The sequence below is a fragment of the Bombus bifarius genome, unplaced genomic scaffold (assembly GCF_011952205.1).
Source record: "Bombus bifarius isolate JDL3187 unplaced genomic scaffold, Bbif_JDL3187 scf7180000008199, whole genome shotgun sequence".
Lineage (NCBI taxonomy): Eukaryota > Metazoa > Arthropoda > Insecta > Hymenoptera > Apidae > Bombus > Bombus bifarius.
This window is the reverse complement of record NW_022884505.1, coordinates 1923404-1934685: the sequence shown is the minus strand read 5'-3', so window position 1 is coordinate 1934685 and position 11282 is coordinate 1923404.

Here is an 11282-nt window from a genome sequence, read left to right as displayed (position 1 = left end):
CCGTACGAGGCTTCGTTTCTGAGGAAAACGATTTCGAAAGTATTCTCGGTGTAAGTTCATTTAGATGCAATTGTCCCATGCAAACGTAGAAAGAAAAGCCGGAGGATATTGCTTTAACGTTGTCCTAGAGTTTATGCACGGCTTAATTTTGAGCCATTTTAGAAGTAAAGAAGCGAACGAAGATACACTTCATTCTTTTATTCTTATTTCAAACCCTTTAAGAGGGTTTCACGATTTTATAGCCTGCGTGGATTAATTTGTATTCTCTTCCGTACGATATTCTCCTTTTTCAGCAGCAGCAAGAAAACGCACTCAGGATAATCTTGTTGTAACAGGCGCAGTGTATACAATATGCAGATAACTACTTTTTTGTATACTCCATGAATTAAGCTTTTATCCGGGCTTTATGCTCTTAAAGTGTTTTAAGATTTTAAAGCTTCGTTGAATTATTCATAAGCTCAAGATATACGTTCAACAATCCTTTCTTTAAATAACACTCTCCATAATTATTCAACACTTGTAAGAATATTAACCTTCCTTCACGGGAAGATTAATATTATTTATCGCAAAAACGAAGCACCTTTGGATCTGAATTTTCTTCCCATCGAATCATTTATTTTCTTTATTAATAAGCTCAAGATATACGTTCAACAATCCTTTCTTCGAATGACACTCTCCACAATTGTTCAACACTTGTAAGAATATTAACCTTCCTTTATGAAAAGATTAATATTATTTATCGCAAAAACGAAGCACCTTTGAATATGAATTTTTTCCAATCGAATAAATAAATAAATAATATAAATAAACCTTACATGTGCGTAATCCAATTTTCCTCTTCTGTAATTCCTCATCCAAAAAGATTCGCTCGTTTTTTAAATTCTATTCTGCCAATGTTTCGTACAATAAAGGACGAAGCCCGACGATGCATAACATCGCTATAAAACAACCTCATCGGCATCTTTCGCAATCGATCTCGCGACCAGGAAACGAAATTACAGATCAATAAATTAAAGTACATACTTAGGAGTTTCGGCGAGATATATCGATCGGCCGCGAGATTTCACATGACCAGTTCGCCCACACGAGACCCCGGGCCTTAACCTTCCCACAAACGGGCCACGATCTCCGCACGATGATAACTGGTCGCGAGACACCAACGTACGCCCCAAAATAATCTCTGACGTCACATCCGTGAATTCTTTTCGCGTTGAAAAATCACAGCGCCGTTCGAGATAACGCGAAGTCGTAGTTCGGACGGAGTGAAAAGATTCGAATGTAGAACGGCGATGAATTATTCTGGAATTTTGGAATTACAGTTAGTTTCACATTGGCGCACGGTCTTTAGAAAAACACCACCGCCTTCTCGTTTCGACCGCGTTTAAGCACGTTTCTATTGGTTCGCCTGTTTCAGACAGTTTGATTGTTCAAAGAATACTTCGTGCTACGCTTCATCGGATGTAGGTAAATTTCACCTCTCAGGAGTTTGCCTTAACTCGTTAAGGACGAAACGATTGTTTATTACGGCCTTGTAAATATCTCAATTTAAGTTTCATAAAGTTGTAGAATCTAAATGAAATAAACTGAAAATAAAATGAATCGACCGAATCCTTGGAATTCTCCTTCGGAGTCACAACGTTGTGAAACGGAATTCAATAATGTAAATTGATCGAAAGTGTTGGAAATGCAGGCAGTGTTGCATTAACGCAATGTTGACGCGATGTTGTAATCCTTAAGATTCCTTGGATTCATTGATCGAATATTCAAATAGTTTCGATTAACGGTTTTTCATTTTTACTTTCCATTTTTCGCCTCGATATAAGAATTTTGTCTGTATGTATAGGTATTGGACACCAGTGGATGAATAAACGTCGACCAATATTTAATGAATATTTCTTTAGTCGAACGAAAGCATGTTTGTACCATTTTTTCTACGCGTTTGCAGAACTTTTAGAATACGAGTTCAGGCTTCAGATTTCAATACATTGGAATACAAGAAAACGCAGTTTTAAACCTTATCAAGTTCTTCCTCGTCTTTATTATCTTTTCTTTTAACGATGAAAAGAATAAACGTCAATTTTCGTTCCATACAATGTGCTACATATCACATTAGAGTGTGAAGATTTTCAGACTTTGCATTTATTTATATATTTCAATTCTTACAAGCATCGTCTCTTTTTAATTTCGTAGTTAATTAAAGTGTAACTTTACTGTCTGTTATGACGCGTTCTTATGATTTCAAAAAATACTACGAATTTTCTGTAAGAACGTAGGACATTACACTGGTCCCGAAAATCGTCTAAATAAAATCTGCCAGTACAAAAGAAAACATACGTACACGTATGATGACTAGCACAATGTAACGTATTTTCATTCTTATCTCATACAACACCTACCTGGCCGCGTAAATTAAGATCGCGCACAAAAACTACCGCATGGTAAATTGTAACACAATTACGTAAAAAACGTAAAAAAATGCCACGTAAATTGCGGAACCAGTGTATTTTATGAAAATACGCAGTGCAGTGACCCGACTTACGTCACTCAGCCAACCATGAGATTTATTCAGTTGTATATTCTAATATAAATATTATATGCACGTACATGTTACATAATCCTAGTAACATACCGTATAACACGGATGCCAGTGTAATTATAAATATCTTTCACCGTTTCATCTACGCAACAAGAATAATCGTCAACAGAATTTTCGCTGATTATATTCAGTTAGCCTGTTCAATTGGCTGCCTAACGCGATTATATCACAACAATAACAGTGTCAGCATAGTGTCAAGGAAGTGGAATGTTAACGCGCGACTAGCAAGTCACGACGACGAGCGTCCCGACTGGTTCTCTTTCCTCTATTCCTGAGCGGGAAAGTTACGCGCGGTAGCGTGTCAAACCAGTTACCACATGTAAATTATACTTTGTCGGAAATTATCAAGAGGACTCACGGCGTAGAGTATCATTCTGTAGGACGTTAAGCAGCCAGAGAAAGTGATTTGTGTCATGATGAGGGATCGCGTGTGATTCACGATTAAGCGCGACTTCTTGTCAATTCGAATTCCGTCTCATTTTCTAGCTAATGTCAACACCAAGTATCGCGGAGAAAACTGCGAGAAATTTATATGCAAAAGCTATTTCGTTGGTTCGAAAGAACGTATTACGAATGTCGATATCCAAAGTGTAGATGTTTCAATAAAATTTTATTTCGAGGTATGACTGGCTTGCGAAATATTTTTCCACGGGGACGATTGACATGATTTACAAGAAATGATTAACCCTGAAATGCTACACGTATATTCACACCTATTCATAAATATTAAGACATTTCCTGATTTTATATAAAATGGCCAAGGAAACGGCCAATCGACCATAACTTTTTATTCATTCATTCGATAGAATTTTGCGGAAAGCATCTAGGCGATTAGAGGGTTGGTAGATTTAACGGATAGTTTTCATCGTGAAAGAATTTTCTTTGGTCGAACAAATGTCAAAGAAGTTAAAAGCTCGAAAGTTGACGGTTTCCGTTTGATTATTTATAACTTTCGAATAGAGAGCTCGCGAAGCAGATCTTATCGTTTCATCCTTGTTAATTATTAAAGTCAGCTATGGAAACCAGCTATAAACGTAAATCAGTGTCACTTTATGTACGAAGTCACAATTTATTACTTGTCGTTTTCAAAGATAATATTCGCACTCCGTGATATTTATACGTATGCATATGACTGTGTCTTTGAAAAAAGATACAACCAACGAAAAAGTATCAGGAGATGTTGACAAGCTACATGCAAACATTGATCGGTATCAAAAGATTTTGACAAGTATACTGTGGATGTTCATGCATATTCTCTGAAAGATCTCCACGTTGACATAAAGTAAATGAAGTTTAGTGTCTGAAGCTTCGATTATTGGATCATTACGAACAAATTCATCGTTTGAAAATTTCTAATTCACCACAAGTCTTTAACCTGTCGATAGTTTAGGCCTCAGTGACACGGATAATCTAAAACTCCATGCAAACATTTAACTAACTTCCTTCGTCAGGATATACATACTTCGGTACTCGAAAACAGCGGAAAACTCTGATCTCAAAAATAGCTTTCCTTTATGATTATACATCATAAATTGCGTCAATGGAAAGTTTATAAAAAGAGAACGAAAGTAATTTTGTTGCCTAACTAATATCGATTCAGGATCATATTTCCTTGTCAAATTTGTTCTTCGTTATTCTTCCTGCGGCTTCTTCGATCCTTTGCTTTTGTCACGATCTTCTCAGGCGCTCATTAATTTTCGTTAAAGAGGAATTGCCGCAGATAAGAAAGACAATAAACGACATCAAAATGAAACCAAGTTGCGAATAATCTTCTAAATTTCGATTCGGAGTTTCCATCTGTTTAAACATTCTTTTGCAACTTTTCGCATTGCTTACTTCGAGAAAGATAAAAAGAAGCATCGCAGAAACGTAATCGGATACGAAATTCGAAGGTACGATAGTGACGCCGTTTGCAAGTGAAATTTAACGGTTTTTCGATAATGGGTAGAATTTGAAATGGCTCAAGCTTTTCTCCTCCGAGAGACTCAAGAAAACTGACTGATAACTGCGCTTGCAGAAATGATTTTACCGCAGATAGTCGCTAAAGGAAATCACTTATTTAAAAGAAGACGATTCTTTTGTACATTCGTTGCTTACTTGGTCCTGTATTCCTTAACAATGATAGCTCAGGCGATGGGAATTTGTATTAATCAAGATTCAATTTTCTTATTTCTAAGAGATCTGATGTAGGTGACAGCTCGTTTTTCTTTATTTATAAAATCTCGTTTTGTAGAGACGCCTTGACGCAGCGGTTCTTTCTTTGTAGGTTGATACTCCAATGTAACTTTCCTTTAAACTACGTTCGAATTAATAAGATTTATTTTTCTGACTTTGCTATTGCGATCAAATGGCATCCTTTGAATCCTCGTAGTCCTGTACGTCGATATCAATTCCGTATTTTATTTGAATTGTATTATTTCAGACGTACCATGTTTATTCTATTTCTAATATTTTGTTTAATAGAAATATGTTAGTAAAATGGAAAAATATATTTCGAAATTGCGAACAGTTTTTAAAAGCAAGTTACTCACAGCTCATTGAACTTATTGAAATATGATAACACGTGGAAATGGGAACTCGAATCGTAAAGAATTAAATAGCCATATGGATTTATAAAGGTTTTATGTATCGCGTATCTTAGTAATTAAGTTGGAAATTGCAATTGGCAGCCGTTACTATGGAGCAATTACTTACGTCTAGGGTTAATTATCCGGCACTATCTCCAACGTTTCGATTAATCAAACGATCAACGAAATTTCCAAGCGATTAACGGCGGTTAGCTGTTTTCTACGATGTTTCATTTCCGAATTAACTAGACAAATTGATGTGCTAATTTATGGATAGAATTCCTGTTGGAATGTGTCTTTTGACAATGAATCTTAGCACCGGTGAAAGTGACTGCGTGTCACGGATATTATTTTCACACGCAACGTTTGGGCAACTAAGGAACCAAAAACCACTTCCGAATTTCTTCCGAATATATTGACCAGATGACCAGTTACAGGTTTCAATTTGCATTATTAATAGTTTCGTTTACGTGATTATAGAAAGTTTCCTCTGTTTTTCAGGAAAAAATACTGCACGATGCAGCGATTAATTAAAAAGATCGTGTAACAATCTCGGATCGTTCGGCAATAAAATTTATTCCTCCGTAATGTTATTCAACCGTTTAAAATTTGTTTGGTACAAAAATGCAAGGATTAGTGGGGAGTAACATCGTAAATTCAAGCGTAGAATTTCAAAGGTAGATAGATATTGAATCCATGTCGAATCTCTTTGAATGATAATTAAAAACTTTTTAATTACATCGAACTATTAATAACGAGCTGCTCTCTTTGCTGATACCAAATTCGGCTAAAAACATTTTTAATTGGACAGACAAGTCTCCAGTGAAAAATGACGAAGCTAACATTGATTAATTAAAACTTTCTGTTCCTCTCGATTTTCATCCATATGCAAGAAATTCCTCAAATAGCGGAGCACACAAGAAAACCAAAATACCAAGTTCCTTACGTATCGTGAAATAATTCCAGTAGTTTTAATATCATTGGTACATACTCGCGGAAAATTGAAACGTTCATACTCGACAAATTCTATATTATGTCCCAAACATCGTGCCATTTCACGAATGGAACTTTCAAACCTTTAATTCGAGGTTGGAGAACGCAACGAGCAAAGCAAAGCCCCTTTAGACTCGTGTCCGTGTCGTTATGTTGGTCTGCGTGATAATCGTATTCCGGGCAGGGTTTCCGATAGTTTTGCCCGGGTGAAATTACCAAGAGGAAATTAGAACGGCTGAGAGAGGTTTTTCGGCGTGTACGTGATAGTTGGTCGAAAGAGGATGGGCGAGATGGAAATCTATAACAGCGGGTCCGCGTAAAAATTCGTATCGTTCCGTCGATTTACGTATCCGGCATGCAAAACACAGCGATCATCGCGCAAGAATGGCAACAAGCAGTAGAAACTTTTTAGGAGACAGTCTCCAATGCCGCTGCTTCGCTGTCTCTGTCGCGATCAACCGTGGATCGAGCTCGATCCTCCATCGCGGTGTCAGGTCGAATTATAATGCGACTTCGAATGTAGGCCAGCGTGAAAAATTTCAGTACTTTTTACCGGGCAAAGTGTATTGGTAAGGTTACTGTGCTAAGTAGTATGAGATAATTGGGTTGATCCCTGTGCTGTGATAAAGTAAGGGAGTAAAATAAGATAGGGGAGTAAAAGCATATAAGGGTAGGATGAAATTGTTAGGCGAAATTTTGTGTTAATTCGATAACGGGGGAAAAAGTTCATTTTCGTTAATTAAAATAAAAGAAAATACTTTTTATTTATAGTACTATCGGGGAAGGAAATTCATGACGAAGGAGCGAAAGATACAGGCCTTGTGAAGCTAAGCGATACATCCATCAAGTATGGTGAAAATTTGATTGATTAACAATGATACGATATGTTGAAAAGAATTATAAAGATAGGTATCTGATCCGAAAACCACGTAAAAATATAGCGATGTTAGTATAATATTACTTAACAGCGTAGTGGATTTTCATTTAAAAAATGTCACTTGTTATATTCTTCGTAATATGTGTAAGATAATACGAAAGTTTTGATATCGTAGATCAAACGTAGTATTGTAAGAGAACACGAGAAAACTTGAGACATACGATACGGTATTTTAGAATATTTAGCCATGATTCAAAACGCTATGTAGTTCATTGGAATATTCTAAGAAATTAGACTGCAGTTAACTGCAACATTACTCTAAAAACACACGATAGTGTGTTGTTGATAATTGTGTAATAGATGATAAAACTGTTGTGTATTATTATAACGTGAAAGTTAAGCTTAGTAAAGTAGGCAGATACGAAAGTGAAAACGTGTCACACTCTATATCGTATGATCAATAGTAAAATCGTGTGAGGTATTCTATGTCACAGCATGTTAGCATTCTGAATGTTTACTAACGTAAGAAAATTGAACGCGATGGGTTTTATTCAAAACATTCCGAGGTATGCCACGATCGGAGAAATTCACAGCTCGGAATAATCAAATATCTAATTTCACGGTTGTCGAATAAAGCAAACCGGACCCAAGAGACAGAGGAATTCTAATAGCAACGTATAACGATCAGGTTTAAAGGTTGCAAGCTTAAAGGAAAGGGAGGAGACGTGTCCCAGTGGCATCGTGTGAAAAAGCTTCGTATCTACATTAACCGAATTTCTAACTTAAAAGCAGAACACTCTCTGTAAGATTGAACAAACTTTAATATGTGATAGGAAGAGGACGCGATACAAGCGAGAAAAGAATTTCTTAATTATATTGCATATGCATATGTAATGTACGTACTGCCAATTACGAACTGTTCTTTCTCCAACGTTACCAAATAAAAAATTCCTACGTCTCATTGTCACAAGATTATTTCAAATCACGAAGAATAGCTTGCATTCTTAACTTTTTTCAAAAAACAGAAATTATGTGCGATACAATTTTGGCACTTTCGACATGATGGACCAAGTTACTTAATTTTAATTCGTAGTCTGTATTTCATGAACATGGCAAGATTTATTAAATAATTTTAACTTTAATTGAAACCCATAGCTTCGATCGTCTACGACTGAAACACGCCAGTCGAAGGAAGGTTAGATTGATAGCAACGAAACAAAGAATTGTGTTACAAAACCAACGTGTTCGAAAAATACCTTAGCGTAATTATTCAATACATAATAGCAAATCGCGGCTCTCTCGTTAACATTCAGGCAGCTAATAAATCATCGTCATAACGACATAATAATCATTGACTACATCGTTCGAAAAACATTATCAAGTATGGATCCTGTAAATTAAAATCAAATACCAAATTATCTGTCGACGATACATCTTCCAACAAAATGTCATTACTTCGGTCATCATAATATCGATCTGCTATCTTCAAATATGCTGAAAAACTAAATTCATCTTCGAGATTCGTATCATCCCCGGAATGTTACGCGAATTGAAATCCAATGATAATTGTTAACGTGTTTAGCTTTTGCAAGGAAAGCGTATCCGATCGCGAAGAAAGTGCAGCCACTGGCCATCACCGGTGCAACCAGTTTTAAAGTCAAGGTTTACGCTTCAAATTCGAGTTATGCAAGACACGCACACACACACACACAAAAACGCTCGTATCTTCTTGAAACCTTATACGGGGTGTCTCAGTAATTATGGTACGATTTACAAGGGGAAGATTCTACGTGAAGAAGGCAAATCGATGATATACGATAAAATTTTCTGAACGACGTTTTGTTTTCGAGAAAGCCGAGTTTGAAGATTTCTTAAGCTTCGGCTCATTTCGGCTCATTGCACAGTAAAAAATGTAGAATAAAATTGGTCCATAGAACGGTTTCATTTACGAAAAAACGAGCTTTGAAAATTGATCGTTTGTAACTAAAACCTTGAAACTTTGTTTTCTTTAAGACTTAAAGAGGGCTTAAATGGAAAAATTTAATTCTACGTTTTTTTCATTTATTTTTGCATATGAAATAATCTTCTGTTTGCAATCGGTCGATAATTAACCAAGTTATTAGCCATATGCGTATTAAGCAAACTTTTAAATTTGATATTGTCGAGAACGGAAATGAAGTTTTAATCGTATGAAAAAATGTTATTACGTATCTCTGATTTATTTTTTCACTGTGTATCTCGTGCGTTACATGAACCGTGATGCGGCGTATTATACGCGGCTCTCGACTCGCTAATTAAAGTACATCTGTGGCGAATGTTGGTAAAAAAATGGCCTCTACCATTCTGGAGCTTTCCCAGCGATACCCTCGATAGCTCGTCGCTAACGTCATGACTCATTATGTTAGAACGTCAAGGAGCCTAATGTTTGGATACATCGTTATGTCAGCTTCGATGTTCTTTGTTGTAATGCACTCTCTCAAGAGCCAAACTGATCTTCAACTCCACTCTTTACATATTCTTATATTTCGTTACATTTACATTTCATTGTACGTTACTTATATCCAATTCTGCAAACACGAACGACACGCTTCTATAAATTCATCCGTCGTAGGAAGATGTCACAGATAAGATCGTAAGATAAATTTAAAATAATGTTTCGATATGACAGAATAAAGGTAGATTTCTCTCAAGTTATCTATATACAGAATCACTCGTGGGTTTTTAATTAGCTTCCTACCACGTATCTGTCGTTTCTATTAAAAACCGCTACAATAAACTATCATCAATCTTGATCTCCAACATCATCATTAATTTAGCTAAAGTTCTAAAATGATACTTTTATCGTTACGACTTCTCATTAGACATAAAATACTATGATCAAAGTAGTCACTTATTGCCATTTTTGACGGCATTCGGCATATTTGCGTGAACACGAGACACGGAAGCGAAATCCAGAAATCCGATTGTTAATTGGTAACTGAACTGCAACAAACTTGAAACCCTTTATAGAAATGCTCGTTAATGGAGGTTCTCCAGGGACACGATACCTGTAAGTATATCTCAATCGATGTCTAATTGATGACTAACTCAACTACACTTGAAGCTACCCTTTGTTCCATAGATATCCGTTTGTAAGTTTTTCGTCGCGTTTTCTGTACAGTAGCCCGTGGCGATATTTAAACGCTTGTCATAGAAAACTTCGACGTATACGTTATGCGTGTTACGTTTTAAACGTTTTAAAATTTCATTGACAACGAAATGAGTGAAGTAGAACAGGAATAGAACCGACTCTCGTAATTATATCGAAGTGTTCGAAGTCAATTTGGAAATGTATATATGTAATGTAAATTTAAAGGAAACTTTGCTAATATAATCATGGCAAACAGATCTTATCGCGACGATAATGGAATTTCAGAATTTTCTATATGATACGAACAACATATCGATAGAAGGTTTTTACGAGTGTTCGAACACTTTTGTGAGCAACTCGCTATTTCTCACGATAATCTTGAGGCCAAATTGACTCGGATCGTGAGACATTCGTGTGCAGCTGTATGACAAAAGTGCCTCCGGTGTAAAGCGTACAAAGCCTTCATCGAGTAGAAAAATGCGTTCCTGTTTACGCGATCTAGCCAATCGAAGGTCGTAAACGTGCAAATATCTTTCTCGGCCTTTCCCAATTGCGTACCTACGAAACTTGATGAATCGGATACAGTGAATTTCTCGAGAATCTTTAACAAGGTGATTCATCGTCGCGTCGCGTCCCACCTGCGAAATACCTGCACAGTCCTTGCGATCGCTGGAAAGGCCACGCTATGGACCGAATTACGAATTTCTTCTTTCCAATGCTGCGAGAGAATTCTGCATAGTTCCGGGTGCTTTTACGTATAATCCTGATTTATTTTTACCGTGCTTTGTTCAGTTTTACAGGCGATACATACCATAAGTATCGTATGGATTTTTAAATTTAAATATCTTTGAAGAAAAAGAAATTAAATTTCCCACAAAGGCATAAAAATTCGCAGTCTAGCGGTACACTCTCAAGATACGTAGTAGATCGCAAATTTCTATAAAATCTACTAAAATAATATTAAAAATAATACACTCTTTGCTCTTCAAGAAGAAAGTAACACGTCCGTAAAGATAAACTGCAACGAAACTCCCGATTGCCACCCACATTCTTCCATGGCCGCTGGTAAAAATAACGAAACCGCCCCCGAAGAAAGGTGGAAGAAACGATTTACATGGC